At 38.7% G+C, this 20,504-nt stretch overlaps 1 pseudogene; it reads left to right on the forward strand.

The window, feature by feature from the left end:
* Positions 1–20,151, forward strand: part of LOC102875903 — a 102,243-nt pseudogene extending 82,092 nt beyond the window's left edge.
* Positions 20,152–20,504: the final 353 nt, after the last annotated feature.

Consider the following 20,504-nt stretch of genomic DNA (forward strand, 5'->3'; position numbering starts at 1 on the left):
AGTTGCAAATGACTCTATGGCACATAACAACAACAACAACCAAAACAACAATTATTCTTGAAGCTAACTATAATGTGCTATGATTCATACAGTCTCATGTGTTTTTTCTATAGTCAATCAAACACATATAGACATTCTTCTGGTATTCTCTGCTTTCAGCCAGAATCCGTATGCCTTTGGCTATAGTATCCCTGATGCCATGATCTCTTGTAAATCCATCTAGAATTTCTGGCAGTTCTCTGACAATGAATTGTCCTAGCATTTTTTAAATAATTGAATTTAATATTACTGATATTGTTCAATAATTTCCACATTATGATGGATCACCATTTTTGAGAATGAGAAATAATGTAGATCTCTTTCAGTCAGTTAGTAGTCTTCCAAATTTCTTGACATAGACTGGTAAGCATGTCCAGGTCTACATTTGTTATTTGTTGTTGAGTATCATCAATTTGGAACCAACTCATAGCTGACCTTCTAGCGGGGTTTAAGAGGCCGTGAATCACCCAGAAAGAGATTGCTCATCTTTCCCAACAGTTGTTCTGTGCCCTGGACTCATAGTGACCCTATGTACAACAGCTCTGAACCATGAGTCCTGAGTCAATCTCATCATCTCCAACAGACCTAATCCCATTTCTCCAGTCACTGAGTCAATCCATCTTATCCAGGGTCTTCCTTTCCTGTGCTGTCCTTCCATCCTTCCAAGCATGATGCTTTTCTCCAAAGACTGGTCCCTCCTGGCCTGTTCAAAGTACGTGAGATAAAACTTCAAAATCTTAGCTTCTAAAGTGCAGCCTGGGTTCACCCTCTCCAAGACAGACCTGTTTGTTCTCCTGACAGTCCTCTCAGTATGTTCAACACTCTTCTCCAGCATCAAAGCTCAAAGGCATCAATCCTTCTCCAATCGTCCTTAGATATTGTCTGGCTCTCAGATGCATAAAAAGTAATTACAAAGATCATGGCTTGGATCAGGTGCACCTTAGTGTCCAGAATTATATCATTGCTCTTCAGTATACTAGAGAGGTCCCTGACAACAGAATTTCCCAATGCAATTCATCTTTTGGTTTCCTGACTGTTGTTGCCAAGAGTGTTCAAGCAAGCTGAAGAAGTTATTAACAAGTATCTATCTCTACTCTGCCTATCCTGAAACTTCCAGTTGGCTCCCTGGTGAGAATCTTTGTTTTCTTGATGATGAGTTTGGTCAGTTGAACCATGTATCTTAGGGTTGGCAGCATAACTCCTGAACACTAAGCCATCATACAATTTTTAATCTATAAAAGTAAAGATTTGGAACGTGATTTATCTTTAATATTCTATTATTTCTCTTCATCTCCTTTGGACTATGAAGCCAAAGTGCATTTTCTGAACACAGGTAATCCTTACTCATAGTACTACATTCTCTCCCTGAATTAGATAATATATATTATATATCTATATATCTATAGATATCTATCTATATATTCTAAAGAAGCTACACTTCCTGCTAGGAGGAACTTTCAGAAACCTACTCTGATAATTGAAAATCTTTTTGTTTCAATTTTTCCTCATATTAAGAAACATTGCTGTTGTTTCACAGTCTTACACATTGTAACCTTCCATTTCACAAGCTAAATTGAGAAATGTTATTATAAGAAGAAGAAACCATAAAAATTAGAACATTCTGTATTCTTCTAAGGTGGTCCATAAGTTTGTTCTTTCTTAATTAAATATTGAAAATTCTGGAAAGTAAAAAACAAAGCTCAAAGGAAATAGGTTTTATCTCTTTGTTCACATTTGATACTTCTCTCAAAGGAAAAAAAAACAAAACAAAACAGGGTTATTGTTGACAGAAAATAATGAAAACACAAGGCTTGTGCTTTGTGCAGAAAGAATTGCTCCTGAAAACATAAAGATGAAATGCAGATAAGGACCATCAAGATTCATCCTATTTGCTTCTTTTCCCCCTTTTAGTCAAAGAAAATTGTGTTTCCACACTAATCCTATGCATTCTGGCTATGAAGTAACTGTCAACCGAGAGATCTGGAAGATGAAGTTAAATAATGTAAACTTAATTACTTTGATGCCCTTTAGGTATCTAATGCATGCTATAGATGATTGCACTGTCATTTTATCACTGGAAGGTACAAAATAATAGGTCCATCTTCAAAAGACTTGGCCTTAGCAGAACTAGTATTTTTAATTTTAGTATCCAGAGTACTGGAATAGATAAAGGAAATTGCTAAATATAACTCTAAATGGAATGTGCATAAATTTAGTCATTGCTAGCACTGAGACATTTGGGGTATTTCTTTCAAGGCTGCATTTTAGCAAAACCAGAATAGCTATCTGAAATTGAAACTTTCCAATAGCCATACTGTTATGAAAAAGTAAGTCACTTCTTGAGCTATGCAGTCCTTGGAAACTACAATGTCAAGTATTTAACATATTTTAAGATACCCCTATCACATTTTAATGTGCACAAAATGTGAATTAATGTATGCAGTTCAAATCCACCAGCTGTTCTGTGGGAAAAACATGGACAATCTTCTCCAATGTGATTTACTGCTTCTGAAAACCTTCTGGAGGGTTAACTATGAGTCACTTCCAACTCAACGGTATACAACAATAACGATTCAGCTAGTAGGTTCTCAGTGTATCTTTGAGACATAGTTCCAGAAGATGAGCACAGCAGGTCAGAAGGAAATCAAACCCCACTTCTTTGATCTCCTTCTTTAGAGGATCTGGAGGATTTGAACTGGCAGCCTTTGGGTTGGCAGTGTAACTCCTTACCCACTGTTGTTGTTGTTAAGTGTCATTGAGTCATAGTGACCCTATGAACGAAAGTCCTTAACAATGTTTAACTTTCATCATTTCTCTCTAAGTTCATAGAGTTTTCAGAAGCAAGCTATTTTGACAGTGGATGCCACTCCTGCTTCCAAGCTTGTTTTAATCTGAGAGCTCCACCAAACACTGTCCACCATGGGTAATAACCATTATTGCATTTGACACATCAATGTCACAGTGTGTAGCATCACAGCAACCACGAGTTACATTACCTCTGTATAGCAAATGGACAGACCAGTGCTATACCACCAAGAAGAATGTTTGACCAAAAACAATTAAAACCAGGCCTGAGTGCCACAGATTAAAATCACCCACCTTTGGCTTAGTAACATAACTTTCTCTCAACTAGACTAACAGGGCTCTCTCGCTGTTGTTGTTGTTAAGTGTCGTCGAGTTATAGACAACTCATAGTGACCCTATGAACAAAAGACCTGAACACTTGTTTAACTTTCATAGTTTCTCCAAGTTGGTCACCAGAATTCCCTAGGAAGTTGGCATATAAATGCTCATTGTACATTTTTTCTATCCATTTTTCTGTAGTTTCAAAATATTTTTAAATAAAATGGTAGGGGAAATGATGCATAACTCCTATCAGTCTTATAATAGAGGTACCAATTGTGGTTGTGGTTGTTGTTGTGTATCATTGAGTCAGAACCAACCCATAGCTGACCCTCCACCCAGTTTTCAGAAGCAGTTAATTGCAAGGGTGAAGATTGCCCATGCTTCTCCCTTGAAGCAGCTGGTGAATTGAGACTGCATGCCTTTGGGTTTGTGGCACAGCTTCTTACCACTAAGCCATGACCAGTATGAAAAATAATTCAGCTTTTTAACCAAGTCACTCTCAAAACTTCAAGCCTTATTATCGATATACTGTATATTGGATTAAATTAATTTTTTATAAGTCCAAATTTCAGTCATGCTATTTTTGCTATATCAAATAGAGAATTTGAATTGAAAATTGTGGGTTTTTTCCCTTCATCAGGAACATACAAATTGTACATTCAAAAATCATTAAAATGGTGGGCTTTTATGTTTTATGTATTTTATCACAATAAGAGAGATAGAGGTTTTGGCCTCTGCTGCACTCAGAAAATATCAACAACATTCAGTGTCACAGATATGTGTGTATATATATATGCCAAGTGAAGCAAATTTGAATTTGCCTCATTATTATATCTTGTTACTTACAAAAAATATAATTAAGCAATTTCTATGGGATCCTGTTTCTGACTGCCATGTAGGATAAGAATTTGGCAATGTCATACATTAAAAAAGATCACACATAATAATATAAAGAAAATAATCACACAGAGAATTTAACACTAAGTGATAGATGACAGGCTTGCTGAGATTCTTATGTTAATGAAGAATAATAAAGCACATTAATGTTTTCCAATCTTAGAGGTAAATGTAAAGTAGAAAATTTACTTACAAGCCTCTCCTGTCCTCTTTTTCCTCAAACACACTTCTTCTATCTGAGTTAGACAAAGGGCACGCAGTGCCTCATCTTAGTCACTGGATAAAGTTACTCTTTACCCAGAGATGATTTCTTTTTTTTTCATTGTAGTAGATAACATAACATTTGCCAATTCACAATTTTTCACCTATATCAATTACATAAATAGTACTGTGCCACTTTAATCAGTTGAGATGATTTTGTCATAATCAGTTGCCATGAAAATTTTAGTGCCTCCAGTAAGTACAAAAACATAAAAGTATAATGGCAGTGCTTCAGGCTGTATCGCATACTACAAGATATCTCTGAGACTCTTGAACATGATGCCAGGCTTCTTCCTAAAAATCTGTTCAAAAGGCTGTGTGTGTGTGTGTGTGTGTGTGTGTGTGTGTGTGTGTTTGTGTGTGTGTAAAATTGTTCTTAGGTGCCATCTAGTTAAGTATGACTCATAGCAAAGCTAGGAAAAATAGATCTGAAAACTGTCATTTTTTTTATATCATCACAATCTCTGACACACTCAAGCCTATTACTGTCACTGTGTCAATCCTCTGGGTTAATGTTCTTCCTTTCCTTCTCTGTCCCTCCACCTTTCCGAGTATTGTGTCCCTTTCCAAGGAATGTCCTCTTCTAGCAACATGTCCACAGTGCCTCCAAGAAGCACTCTGACTGACCCTTCTCTAAGATATACCCACTAGCTCTTCTGTTTTGCTTTAATACCATTAATGTAAAGTATTTTTGTGGTTTTGCTCCTCCTTTTTGTTCTTTTGACAGTCCATGGAATACTTAATACTATTCTCCAACATTACAGTTCAAAAGCATTCATTCATCTTCTGTCATCCTTGTTCATTGTCCAGCTCTAAGATGCATATCAAGTACCTGAAAAGACCATGGCCTGAATCAGGCATACTGAGAGATTCCTAACTACAGACTTCTCCAGTGCAATATGTCTCCTGATTTACCGATTGCTAATACCAAGAGTATTAACAATGAGCTGTGGGCTGGAAGTTTCTTGGTTTACAGTCAACCAGCACCTCGTGGGTGTGCCTTGTATTTAAAAGGCAGTAGCGCTGGACTAAGTCTGCAGCGTGAAGGCTCGTGTGAAGTGCTTGGAAGATGGTTTCTCACATCTTGATGAAGGTCAGATATGAAATACTTGGGGGGTTGTTGGGGTTTGTTTGTTTTTTCGTCCACAATCAGCTGATAGGATTTGCTGGATTTAGCTAACAATGAGCTGTGGGCTGAAAGCCTCTTGGTTTATAATCAACCAGAACCTTGAGGGTTGCCTTGTATTTAAAAAGAGTTAGTTTCTGCAGTCCTTGGGCCTAGTGTTAATTGATTTGGGATGAACATTCTTATAAGTAGCACAGCAGTGGTCTCTCTATTTGCTGTGGTGAAGTAACTTGGGGTTGCAGTGATACTGAGTGCTGTACCATAGGTAGGCCAAACACCATAATGGTTACCCATTGTGGACAATGTTTGGTGAAGCTCCCAGACTGATTATGGTCTGGAACCAGGAGGGCATCCACTTTCTAAACCACATGCCTCTGGAAGCTTTATGAACATAGAGAAAAAAATGATAGATATAGAACAGGGTTCAGGTCTTTTATTTATAGGGTCACTGTGAGTTGTACTCAACTCAACGGCAGATAACAACAATACCAAGGGTATTAATTGTGAATTCAATTAAGATGAAGTTCTTGACAGTTTAAATATTTTCTCCATTTGCCATAATAGTGCATATCAGTCCAATGGTGAGTATTTTGATCTTGTTGATAATAAGATGTAACCCATATTGAAGTGTTTAACCTTCTGCAGCAAGCACTTCAAGTCCTCACTTTTAGCAAGCAAAACAACTGCATAACAAAGGTTATTGATAAATCTTCCTCCAAACTTGATGCCACATTCTTCTTCATAGAATCCAGCTTCTCAAATAATTCACTCAATGTATAGATTAAATAGGTTTGGAGAAAATATACAATTCTCACACATGTCTTTTCTAATTTTAATCCATGTGTATTTCCTTGCTGTGTTTGAAAAATGTCCTTTGGATCTGGGCATAGGTTTCATAAGATCACATCACAATTTAGTATTCTAGGATTCCCTTTCTTCTCAATGTTGGCCACAGTATTTTATGGTACACACAGTCAAAAGTCCTTGCATAGTCAATGAAGCACAAACAGACATTCTTCTGGTATTCTTTGCTTTCAACCAAGAGCCATCTGATATTAGTAATGATATCCCTGGTGCTATGGCCTCTTCTAAATTCAGCTTGAACATCTGGCAATTCTCAATATACTGTTTTAACTGCTTTTTAATTCTTTTAAGCAGTATTTTGTTTACATATTAATGATATTGTTTGATAATTTTCACATTCCATTGCATCACTTTTCGTCAGAATGGGAACAAATATGTATCTTTTCTAGTCAGTCAGTCAGACAACTCTCCTTTAAACTTCCTGGCGTATAGTAGTGAGCACATTGAGGACCACATCTACCATTTGAAAGATGTCAATTGGTATCTCACAGATAGATTCCTTGGGCTTTATTTTTTGCCAGTGCCTTCAGTGCAGCATGAATGTCTTCTTTTATTACCATTGGCTCTTGATCACCCAGTACTTGCTAACAAGCAAACTATATAGGCTTGCTATTTGGTTAACAAGAAAAATCACGTAGAAACTTCAAAGTAGCTTATTATTATCTGATATTTGAGCATTTTTATTTCAAGTTATACTCACAAACCACAGTACTGCTTTCAAATATTTTTTAAAAGTAAAGTACAATTTATGAGAACAATAAGGTATAAAACTTTTGTCCTTCTGTTAAATTTCATTTCTTTTTTTTTAATTTAATTTCTAATCCTTATAATTATGTTTACCTCCCAAATGACTAATTTTGTTTAAAGTTTTTGTTTCCTTCATATTCACTACTGGTTTTATTATATCTATTATATCCTTAAAATTGCCTGTAAGCAATTTTAGAGTATCTTTAGAAATTAGCCATTTAAATCAAAGTACAGACTATTAAATAAATTAATTGTTTGTTCAATCAATAGACTTTGCCAATTTATTTTAGATTATCCTATTGAAAAATTAATTGGCTATACAGTCAATGTGTAAACTTCTCATTTTACCTGATCTCAATTAGAAACCATTATACTATGTTATTATCATTTTTTTCAATGTCCTCTTTGATTGCTGCTGATAACATTATCCCCTTTCAAAATGAGTTTCTCCAGAATATTATCCCTTATGTCTTGACTTTAGTATTAGAAATGTAAAGAATATAAAATCTTTTTCCCTCCCCCTACTCTTTCTTTCTCTCCCCCTCCCCCCTCCCCTTTCCTCTCTCCTCTCTCATTTCCTCTTTTTTTTCCTCATCTGGACCCCAAGTGCTACTCAGCTTTTTTTTTTACTTTAACTCTAATTAATTCCCTATTATACTTACCATTGAAGCAGTTTCAAAATGCCCCTCATGACCCCTAATTCTTACTTTTAATAAATAACTTTATCATTCACTTATATCACAAATAAGAACAAAGTTCTCTGAAGCAAATTTCTATCCACCTATCATTTTATCCTTCTTTGCTGAAAGTGAGAAGAACCTGAAACACTTGCTACAAAAGATCAAAGACTATAGTCTTTTACATGAGTTACACCTCAACAACAAGAAAGCAAAACCGCTCACCTCTGGGCAGATATGCAACATTATTATAGATGAAGAGATAGAAATTGTCAATTATTTCATCATGCTTGTATCTACAATCAACACCCTTGGCATCCGCACCCAGGAAACCAAAAGATGTATTATCTTGGGAAATTCTGTTGTCAGTGACCTCTTCAAAGTGCTGAAAAGTAAAATTATCAGTTTGAATACTAAGGTGCACTAGATTCAAACCATAATCTTTTCTGCTATGCAGCGGAATGTTGCACAGTGAATTAGGATGTCAGAAAAAGACTTGATGCCTTTGAACTTTCGTCCTCTACTTCCCATGTTTTGCCAAAAAGACAAACAAATATGTCTTGGGAAATGGGTAGCCAGATTACTTCTTGGAAGAAAGGACAGTGAGACATCATCTCACATGCTTTGGACATGTTGTTAGAAAAGGTGAATCCTTGCAAAGGACATCATGATGGAAGGATAACAAAGGAGGGGAAGATCCCCAATGAAATGTACCGAAATAGTGACAATAATGATGGGTTTGAATATTTCAGTGATAATGAGGATGTCACAGGATAGGAAAAATGTTCAGATCCATTGTTCATAGGATAATTAGGAGTTATAGTGAACTCAATGGCATTTATCAATAATAACAATAACCTGTCATTTCAAATTTTTATGTTTTTTTTCATCCTCTCTTGATCTTAAATATCACTCTGACATGTCAGAAAGTTATGGAGATAGGATACATCCTGATGCACTCCTTTCCTGATTTTGAACCAGGCAATGTTTCTTTGTTCTGTTCTGAGGACTGCTTCCTGACCCAAGTATAGGTTTTGCATAAACACAATCAACTGTTCAGGGATTCCCCTTTTCCTCAAAGTTAGCCACAATTTATTGTGATCTGCATAGTCAAATACCTTTGCATAGCTAATGAAACACAGATAGACATCCTCTGGTACTCTTTGCTTTATGCCAAGATCCATCTTACATTGACGATAATGTCTCTAGTGCCAAAACCTCTTCTAAATACAGCTTGTATTTCTGATAATCTTCTGTCAATGTACAACATCCTATCTCCATATCTTTTGAATCTATATACAGAAGAGATCATTCAGGAAACTGGGCTTTATGAGGAAGAATATGGCATTAGGATTGGAGAAAGACTCATCAACAATCTATGTTACGCAGATGACATGTCTTTGCTTGCTGGAACTGAGGAAGACCTGAAACATTTGCTGTAGAAGGTCAAAGACTGTAGTCTTCACTATAGATTGAAGCCCAACATCAAGAAGACAACGATTCTCACCACTGGGCCAATTGACAGTACCATGATAGATGGAGAAGAGATTGAGGTTGTTAACAATTACAGCTTGCTTGACTCCCACAATCAACACTCTTGGCACCAGCAGTCAGGAAATCAAAAGATTAATTGCATTGGGAAAATGCGCTGTCAGGGACCTCTCCAGAGTACTGAAGAGCAATGATGTCAGTCTAGAGACTAAGGTGCACCTAATCTTCTTAATTACTTGCTATGCATCAAATAGATCTTTCTTGGAGAATGTGAAACAAAGTTTCTCCTTGGAAACTAGGATTGTGAAGCTCTGTCTAACATACTCTGGGCACATGGCCAGGAAAGACCAATTCTTGGAGAAGGACATCATGCTCAGAAGAGTGGAGGCACAGTGCATAAGAGGAAGACCTCAGACGAAATGGATTGATATAGTAACTGAGGCAATGGGGTTGGTGTGTCAAGATCAGCGAGACTGCCTCTAGACAGCACAAGCTTCAGAACTGCTGTACATAGGGTGTTATGTGTCACAGGCAACCTGACAGCATGTAACAACAACACCACACGTCAAAACAAATTCTACCACCATGTGCGAACAATTACTATTTTTTCCTTTAAGATTCTCTTAAATGAACAAATGACTTTTTCCTTCATGCCCCATCAGTGACAGATTATCAAATAAGTAAGGATCTTAAAATTTACACACTAATTTGTGGTGAACATTTTCATAATTTTCACTGTATCAAAGATTCTGCTTCTATATATGGAAAGCATCTGTCTCACTCCCAGACCTAGAGCACCTTCCTACTGAATCAAAGCCTCTTTTTTCAAATTTACAATCCATTACAGAGACGTAATATTTAATAACTAAGGTGGCCTTGTGGCAAAAAGCTACTCTGCAGTCCCGAAAGCACAGGGTTTGAGTCCACCAGCTGTTCCACAGGAGAAGGATGGGCAATTTCTTCCTTTGCAATTAACTGGCTCTGAAAACCTGCATGAGGGTCAATTATGGGTCGGTTCCAACTCACAACAAGCACAAACTTACCTGTACATATTTAATGTAACAATTAAATTATTAACCTCAGATTAGTTAATTTAAGTAACCCAAGCCTACTTTTGCTTATTTGATAGTCTGCTTCTATATTTCATACCAACTAGTGGCTGTCAATTTAACTTCATTTCACAATAACCACTTTTGTAGCAGAAAAGAATTGCACTCCGTAGTTTTCAGTGCCTTTTTTATTTTTAAGTATATTTCCGGACTTTTCTTCTGAGGTGCCTTTGGGTGGTCTTGATTCCCCAATCTTTCATTGGCTATCAATCTTTTTAACACCCCAGGGACTTCTCCTACTCCATAACCTACCAGAGATAAGACTGGAATATTTAGACCCAATTTTACTGAAAGTTGTTTTTAGGTGCCATCAGTTTGAATACAACCCATAGCAACCCTATGGACAACTCATGGGAATCCTGTCCTATCCTTTGCCATCGTTACACTTCCTGACACTTGAGCACATTGCAGTAGTCATTCTATCAGTTCTTCTGGGTGAGGGTCTTCCTCTCCTCACTAACCCTCCACTTTTCCTCCTATGATTCCTACTAGGAATAACCTCTCCTAGCAATATGCCCAAAGTATGTAAGATGAAACTTTATTATTTTTGCTTCCAAGGAATACTCTGGCAGCACTTTCTCCAAGACAAATTTGTTTGTTCTTTTGACAGTCAATAGGGTATTCAGCAGTCTTCTCTCAAACTATAGCTCAAAGGCATCAATTCTTCTTTTATCTTCCTTATTCCAGAGCTCAGATGCATAGCAAGTGATAAGAAAGGCCATGGTCTGATGGTCTTTAGTCTTCAAACTGACGTCATTTCTCCCCACTAATTCAGAGAAGTCCCTTTCTGCAGACTTTCTCAGTGCAATACAGCTCTTGACTGAAAGTTATGGAATAGTAAAAGAAAGATATTCCAAAAGGTAATGAATCTTGGCTGAAAGAAGAGAGTACCACATGGATGTCTATTTGTGTTTTATTGATTGTGCAAAAGTGTTTGCATGGATCGGAACAAATTGTAGCTAACATTGAGAAGAATGAGAATCCCAGAACACTTGATTGTGCTCATTTAAGATTCATACTTCATCCCGGAAGCAGTCCTCAGAACAGAACAAGGAAACACTGCATGTTTCAAAATCAGGGAAAGAGTACCTCAGAGACGTGTCATACCTTTTCATTCTATATGCAGAACAGATAATTCAGTAGGCTAGACTTCATAAGAAGGACTGTGGTTATGAGGATTGGAGGAAGACTTATCAACAACCTGAGATATGCAGATGGCACAAGCCCACTTGCTAGAATTGAGTAGGAACTGAAGAAGAATATTGAACATACAATGTGGTAATAGTGTTAGGTGTGTTTGAGGGTTAGGTGTTGTTGCCTCAGGACAGGAAGAGTTCAGAGCTATTGTTCACAGGATTACTAGGAGTTTAGTTGAGTCAAAGGCATATAACAGCAACATTCCAAAAGGAACATGTAACTGAATGAACTGACTTGCAACTAAGTGGGTTTATCTTCAGTTTGCTACCCACTACAGGGTCGCATTGTCATAGTTTTCTAGCCTATTTGTACAAAAACCATATAGAAACTGTATAGAAACCATTTGAAAACATGAGCACATATCTGAATATATGAACTTCTTACACCTAGAAAAGGAAGCCCAGAGAGAGATGAGTACTTTCCTCTTGCCTTCACAGAGACTTATTCAGTATATTCTTCTCATCTCAAAACTCTGTCATGACTGTTTGTATGTGCTACACGCACATGGATTGTTTTCCCTCAAGTTGCATAAATAGTGTTCTGCCCACAAAATGGCCCTCAAAGGATATCACACGTCTGAAAATTCAAGAGCATTTATTAAATTCCACATGTGGAGACATTCTCCCTCAGCAGGCAGGTGGTAAGGGAAAAAGCCCCGAGTCCCCCCTCCCAGTTGCTTTTATGGCTTTCCTGGGTGCCACTGTCAGGGCAGGAAGATTGAGATCATGGTTGGTGGCCCGGGGGATCAGTCATGTGGGTTGGCTTTTGACAGGCTGGCTACTTTGTCTGCCTTTACTCTTTTTGTGTCACATAGACACTAGTTAATTCTTTATTTTGCAAGGACAGATAAGACTTTACCCGGGACATTCGTGTTTGCCTTAAGCTAAGAATTTTTATAGCCACTTCTGCTTCTGCCATTAGTGGGGGTTTATAAAAAAAAATAATAGGGTTTATTCTGTCCCTTCAAATAGCTTCAGTATATTTTTATTTAATAGGAAACTCTGAAGGCTTAGTGATAAGTAATTGTGCTGTCAACCCAAAGACTCATGGTTCAAATCTAACAGGTGCTGCATGGGAGAGAACTGGGCAATCTCCTCCCATGCTACCTATGAATCATTTCTGGCTCAATGGTATAAAACAACAACAAATATTTCTTATAGGGCTTATGTTTTTCTTAACTCTATTCCCTTTACTTTTTCTTTCAGCAAAGACCTAACCATCCTTTAAGCATACTTAAATTTTTTATTTCCTACTTATGACTGGAAGGAATATACTGAGTCATTGTATCAAAAGGAATTGGCAGATACAGAAGAATTTAATGAAATAGCATTTGAGCCAGAGCCTATGGTGATGAAGGCAAAAATTCAAGCTGTTTAAAGGAAATAGCAAAAGATAAGGCCCCCGGAATAGATGGTATACCAATTGACATATTTCAGCTAACAGATGTTACCATCGATGTGCTCACCAAGTTGTGCCCAAGAAATCTGGAGAACACCCACTTGGCCAACTCACTGGAAGAGATCTGTATTTGTTCCCATCCCAAAGAAGGGCGACCCAACTGAGTGTGGAAACTACAAAACCATATCCTTGATTTCACATGCAAGCAAGATTCTACTGAAGATTATCCAAAAACAACTGGAACAGTACACCAGCAGAGAACTCCAGAAGTCCAGGCTGGGTTTAGAAGGGGTGGTGGTACTAGGTATATTGTAGCTGATGTTAGATGGATCTTAGCTGAAAGCAGAGACTGCCAGAAGAACGTCTATCTGTGTTTCATTGATTATACAAAGGCACTTGACTGTGTGGATCATAACAAACTGTGGCTTACTCTGAGAAGAATGGGAATCCTAGAACATTTAATCATGCTAATGCGAAACCTATACTTGGACCAAGAGGCAGTCGTCAGAACAGAGCAGGACAACACTGCATGGTTCAAAATTGGGAAGGGTGTACGCCAGAGATGTGTCCTATCTCCATACCTTTTCAACCTGTATGCAGAGCAGATTATCTGAGAGGCTGGGCTGTATGAGAAGCGTGGCGTTAGGATTGATGGACAATCTATCAACAATCTGCGTTATGCAGATGACACAGCCCTGCCTGCTGAAACTGAGGAGGACCTCATGCACTTACTGCAGAGGGTCAAGGACTGCAGCCTTCAATATGGACTGAGGCTCAATGTCTAGAAGACAAAAATTCTCACCACTGGATCAATCGGTAGCATCAGGATGGATGGTGAAGGGATTGAGATTGTTCACAGCTTCAGTTTGCTTGGCTCCACGGTCAACACTCTTGGCACCAGTAGCCAGGATATCAAAAACATATTGAGATGGGAAAGTCTGCTGTTAGGGACCGCTCTGAAGTACTCAAGAGCAGCAGTTTCTCTCCGGAGACTAAGGTGCGCCTGATACAGGCCATGGTTTTTGCAATCACTTGTTATGCATCAGAGAGTTGGACAATGACTAGGGAGGATAGAAGGAGAATTGACGCCTTTGAGCTGTGGTGCTGGAGAAGAGTATTGAATGTACCACGGACTGCCAAGAAAACAAACAGATTCATCCTAGAGAGCATTAAACCAGGCTGCTCCTTGGAGGCAAGGATTCTGGGGCTTCGTCTGACATACTTTGGACATGTTGTAAGGAGAGACAGGTGTTTAGAGAGGGATATCCTGCTGGGTAGAGTGGAGGGACAGCACAGGAGGGGAAGGCCCTCTATGAGATGGATTGATTCAGTGTCTGGGGTAATTAGGATGGGTGTGTCAGAGGCAATGAGATTGACACAGGATAGAGCAAGATTTAGGGCTGTTGTACATAAGGTCGCTATGAGTCGCAAATGACTTGACGGCACATAACAACAACAACAACAACAACTTATGACTGTCTCAGGATCTTTCTATTCTCTTATTACACTTTGTTCTTCTAACATAGAAGTTATTTAGTTTAGATTTACTCACTTCACTCACTGTAGTCAAGTTGAAATGAACTCATTGCGGACGCGTCATTGGGGTTTCAGAAGCTGTAAATTGCACTAGAAGAAATTGTCCATCTTTCATCTGCAGAGCAGCTGGTGGAGTGTTACTGCTTTCCTTTGCATTAGCAGGCAACTTCTTACCCGCTAAGCTATCAGAATGATTACAGTAATTGATTAGGTATTTGACTGCCTCTCCTTAGATTCCAGACAGTTCTCGTGGCTTCTTGTTGTTATTGTTATGTATTGTGGAGTCACATGCCACTCATAGTGACCCTACGTACAACAGCTTTGAAACCTGCCCTATTCTGAGACAGTCTCTCTGTCTCTGACACACTTACGCCCATTACATCAATCCATCCCACCCAGTTCTTCCTCTCCTGTGTTGTCCCTCCAATGATAAGGCATTCTGTTGTTAATGCAGAGGTTATTTTTTGGTTATTATTATGTGTCATTGAGTCACCTGTGACTCATAGTGACCCTACAAAAAATAGCTCTGAACCCTGCTCTGCCCTAAACTCACGTAAATCTCACTGTCTCAGATGCACCTACCTCCATCACCTCAGTTACTGTGTCAATCCATCTTATCTGGGGTCTTCCTCTCTTGCTCTGTACCTTCATGCTTCCAAGTATGATGCATATCTACAGGGGTGAGTTCAGGTTGTTCCAGCATAAAGCTGTCATTCAAATCAACCAGCTGCTGCATGGGAGAAGAATGGGCAATCAACTCCTGTGTGATTTACTGTCCCTGAAATCCCACAGGAAGGTCAACTATGAGTTGGTTCCAACTAGATGGTACACAACTTTAGATTAAACTCTTAGATTGTAAGGGCTTCCTATTTTCCTAATAAAAACAGCATGCTATATAACATATTACTGTGTATACGTACTAAGCACTTGTGTGTCACATATTCTGTGAAGTAGTTTAAATGCATTATCTCATTTAATCTTTACCACAAATATAATAAAGGAATGTATTATTGTAGCTTTGTTTTACAAAAGAGAAAATAGGTAAACAACATGGTTCAATAACTTAGGCAAATTCACATGATGGAAAATATGGAGCCATGCTTTATATAAAATGTCAGGACTCTTGCTTTTGTCCCCTACAATACTCATCTTCAGCAATGCTTTCTCCTTATAAACACTCCATGAATTTTTTGTTGGTATTGGAATTGAGAATTGGAATGGGTTAATTATTTAGAGCAAGTTAAGTTTTACCTCCTGTCATTGTGTTACAAAGGAAAAGATAGAACTTTTTAAAAAAAAGTATGTTTAAAACACTCTTCAAATCTAAGTCTACAATCAATGCAATTTAAAATAGAGAAGCAAAGTCATTGTTTCATGAGAGCATCAGTATGACAACTATTGGTTAAAAAACAATTCATAGGAAAAAAGAACAACATTTTGAAACCATGCAGTTATATTCACAGTTTAAAATATTGCTGATGATGTCTCATAGCAACCCTATGAACAAAAGACCTGAGTTCTTTCTATAACTATCATAATTTCTCCAAGTTCATAGTTTCCATAGGCATGTGGTTTAGGAATTGGATACCATTCCTGCTTCCAAACCTGTCTTAAACTGGGAGCTCCTCCAAACATTGTCAACAATGGGCAAATGTAATGACAGTTAACATCCAAAAGGCACAAGGCTCAGCATCACAGAAAACCCGGATTACGTCTGCACTACAAATTGACAGAACAGTGCTGTATGATTAAGAAGTTTGTTCCTCCCAAATATAACAACAAAGCTGAAACTGAAAACCAAGGCACTCCATGAGGTCCTTCACTCCACACTCCTTCTCAACCAACCAGTCCCATTGGCTCTCACCAAAGCAGAGGCACCCATCATTCAGCTGCTTCCTCAGTCTCCAACTGAAATGATCATAAACACTAAATGATAACAAGTAAGTCCATAATTGGAAAGATGGAGAGTTGATGCCTTGGAGCTGTGGTGCTGGAGAAGATTATTGAATATACCATGGATTGCTAGGAGAACAAACAAGTTTTGTCCTGGAGAGGGTGAAGCCAGGCTGCTCCTTGGAGGCAAGAATTCTGAAGTTCCATCTGACATACTTTGGACATGTTGAAAGGAGGAACAAGTCCTTGGAGAGGGACATCATGCTTTGGAGGGTGGAGGGAGAGAGCAGGAGAGGAACTCTGGATGACATGGATTGATCCAGTCACTGGAGTTATAGTGATAGGTGTGTCGGAGACAATCAAATTGGCAAGTGATAGAGCAGGGTTTAGGGCTGTTGTACATAGGGTCACTATGAGTCGCAGGTGACTTGACGGCACTTAACAAAAACAACAAGTCATCATAACCAGTCACCATTTTGTTTAAGTTTATGTGAAAATAAAAGCAGAGCCAACAATACAAACTTTTAAGTTAATTAATATATCTTTGAATTAAATAATCTCTTGTATATTTTTGATCGAATCAATGCCTTTTTATGTTGACCAATACAAGGTAGATTACATTTTCGCAATAAAAAGAAAACATGCTTTATAATTTCATAGACAATATATTTAGGAAGCTCTGGTGACCTAGTGGGGAAGGAGTCACACTGCCAGCCTAAAGGTCGATAGTTCAAATCAGACTCTTGCTCTAGAGGAGAAAGGTGGGAAATCTGTGTGATTTATTGCCTCTGAAAACTTTCTGGAGACTTAGCTATGAATCAGTTCTGACTCAAGGGCACATACCAAAACATAAAATTTTAAACAAGTAGTTGATGAAGTTCTGAATAGTCTTATAATATATAGATCCCAGAACTAATTGAACGTTTTGATTAAGTGAAAATATTTTTATTTTCCAAATAGGTGGCAATCTCTTCCTTAGGGTTATTGTTGTTAGGTGCCATTGGGTCAAGTCAAGTACTACTCATAATTACTCAATGAACAACAGATCTGAAACCTGTCCTGTGCCATCCTCACAATCTCTGACACACAGAGAAACCATTGCTACAGTCACTGTGTCAATCCATCTGATTGAGGATCTTCCTCTTTCACCATTTCTCCACATTTCCAAGCATGATGTCCTTCTCCAAGAAATAGCCTTTCCTAGCAACATGCCCAAAATACATAAGACAAAGATCTCTCATCTTTGCCTTCAAGAAGCACTGGATGAAATATGTTTACGGCATTGAAGTCTATGGGGGAGAGAATAGTCTAAAAGTATTATATTTTAGGGCATTATTTTTATTGTAGGAGTATGCAATGAGGGTTGCAGAGTGGATTATATTTGGGGGTAGGTGGTGGGGTTTGGGGAGGTGCGGGGGTGTGGATTGTGTACCAATGAGGGAGTTTTTCTTTTGCTTTTCAAGGAGAGGAGCAAATGGAGGGGGGAGGGGTTTGTGCGGGGTGAAGGGTGCAACAATGAATGAATGGAATCCCAAAATCTCTGTAGATGTTCATTAAAATGAAAAATAAACAACCTAAATTAAAAAAAAAAAGAAGCACTTTGACTGCACCTTCTCCAAGGCATATCTCTTTGTTCTTTTGGCAGTCCATGCAATATTACTCTTCTCCAACACCACAGTTTGAAAGCATCCATTTATTGTATGTAATTCTTATCATCATCCAGTTCTCAGATTCATAGCAAGTGACTGAAAAGACTTGAAACAGACACACCTTAGTCCCTACATTGACATCATTGCACCTCAATAATTTGTAAAGGCCTCTAAGAGCAGGCTTTCCCAGTGATCTTCTACTTTTCTGACTTCTGGACTAAGTGTATTTATTGTGGATCGAATAAGATGAAGTCATTGACAATTTCAATCTTTTCTCCATCTGTAATGATGTTACCTAATTTCCAGTGGTGAGAATTTTTGTGTTCTTGACATTGAGATGAAATCTATATTAAAAGCTCCAGTGTTTAATCTTCTGCAGCAATCACTTTAGGTCCTCCTCTCTTTCAGCAAGCAAGATTGAGTCTTCCTCCCCATATTGATGCCACATTCTTCTTCACAGAGTTCAAGTTTTGAATAATTTCCTAGGCATATAGATTGGATAGGTATGGAGAAGGGATAAAGCCTATATGCACACTATTTCTGTGTTCGAGTTATGCAGTATTCCCTTACTCGTTTCACATAATAACCTCTATACCTAGGTATAGATTTTGGATGAACTCAAGTCAATGTTCTAGGATTCCCATTCTTCTCAATTTAGCCATAATGTCTTATGATCCACACAATCAAATGTTTCTGTGAAATCAATAAAGCAAAAATAGACATTTTTTCTGGTATTTTTTTTCCTTTGTGGGTTAGTGTCTTTAATATATAACAAGCTCATACAAGTGTATTGATTCCTACCAGATAGAACAATGCACACTGATGGTCTACAAGGTAGGAAATAAGACTGTTTAATACAAAAAAGTGCTTGGATCTGTTAGGAACCAAAGAAACACAGCTTAATGCACAACACTCTTCCTCATGTCCAGGTACATGAGTCTTCAGCCAGATGGCAAGATCCAGGACTGGCCAGCTAGTGTGATGGGCATTCCCATCCCTGCTGGTGGAAGCAGAAAACCATGCAACCATTTCTAGAACACTTTTTTTCAATCTGTCCTAGAGTTTCTGTGTTGAATCTACAAGTCTCTGTTGCCCCAGGGACAGCATGAGCAGATCTTCTGGTATTCTGTGTTTTCAGCCAGAATCCATCTGACATTATCAATAATATCCCTGGTGTCGTGGATTCTTCTAAATCCAACTTGAACTTCCCTGTCTATGTACTGTTACATCCATTTTTAAATGATATTCAGTAATATTTTGCTTGCATATGATATTAATGATATTGTTTTATATTTTCTACCTTTCTGTTGGATCACCTTTATTGTGAATGAGGACAAATATAAATTGTTTACAGTCAGCTAGCCAGGCAATTGTCCTCTAAATTTCCTGGCATATACTGAGTAAGCCCAGGGCTGTATCTGTCATTTGAAACATCTCTGGTATCCCATGGATTCCTGGGGTCAGTGGTTGTTGTTTTTTTTTTTTTTCCAATGCCTTCATTTCAGCTTGGTGACAGAAACAAGACCAGAAATAGAATGATTGATTTTTTTTTTTTTTTACATTCAATGATTTACCCATTGCAAATAAATATGTTTTTTTTAACAAATACAGCAACTTGGCTTTGGCCAACAGCCAGAGACAGACTCACAACATTCGGAGAATGGAAAGCTGGTGACGAAGAAGTAACCTGAGAAACACCGCATCCACGTGCGCCCCTCCACGCTACACAACGCTGCCCCCGCCATGCTGTACCTGCTGCCCTGCGAGGTCCAGGCTAGCCGACCGGCCCCCGTCGAGGACTTCTTTACACCGGCCATCCGCCAGCGTTCCTGCGGACTCGAGGTGTCTGTCGTTCTGCAGCCGCGTCCTGCGGAGCGAGGAGGTGGTGGTGCCGCCCGGGCTCGCGGGTACGTGATAGTGATGGACGAGAACCACGATTTGAATTTGGAGGAGGAGAGGAGCGGCAGCAGCAAGAGCCGCTGCAGCGGGACTTCGACCGCTTTATTGGGGCCACTGCCAGTTTTTCCCGCTTCCACCTGTGGGGCCTGGAGGCCATCCCCGGCCCTGACGCCAAAGTGCTGGGGGTCTGGAGCTGGCCCAGCCTCGCTGCCATGATTCACGCACAGGTGCCCAAGGACTGAGACCCCAGGGAGCTTCAGCCTGAAAACCCACTGCCGCTTCGCCAATAAATGAGCTCCTGGGAAAAAAAATACAGCAACTTAACACATAGGTTTACCAGGCAGACTGCATGGGATTCAGAGTGACTACATCTCTGGAAGGAATCACTGGAGAAGCTCAATATCAGCAGTCAAAATCAGACCAGTTGCTGACTGTGGAACATGCCATCAATTACTCATGTGTAATTTCAAACTGAGGCTGCAGAAAATTAAAACAAGTCCACAAGAATCAAAATATGACCTTGAGTCTATCCTACCTAAATTTTAAAATAATTTTAAGAATAGGTTTGAAGCATTGAAACCAATGATCAAAGACT

This window comes from Elephantulus edwardii, unplaced genomic scaffold, assembly GCF_000299155.1.
Source record: "Elephantulus edwardii isolate Elephantulus edwardi_28Jun2011 unplaced genomic scaffold, EleEdw1.0 scaffold00290, whole genome shotgun sequence".
Taxonomy (NCBI): domain Eukaryota; kingdom Metazoa; phylum Chordata; class Mammalia; order Macroscelidea; family Macroscelididae; genus Elephantulus; species Elephantulus edwardii.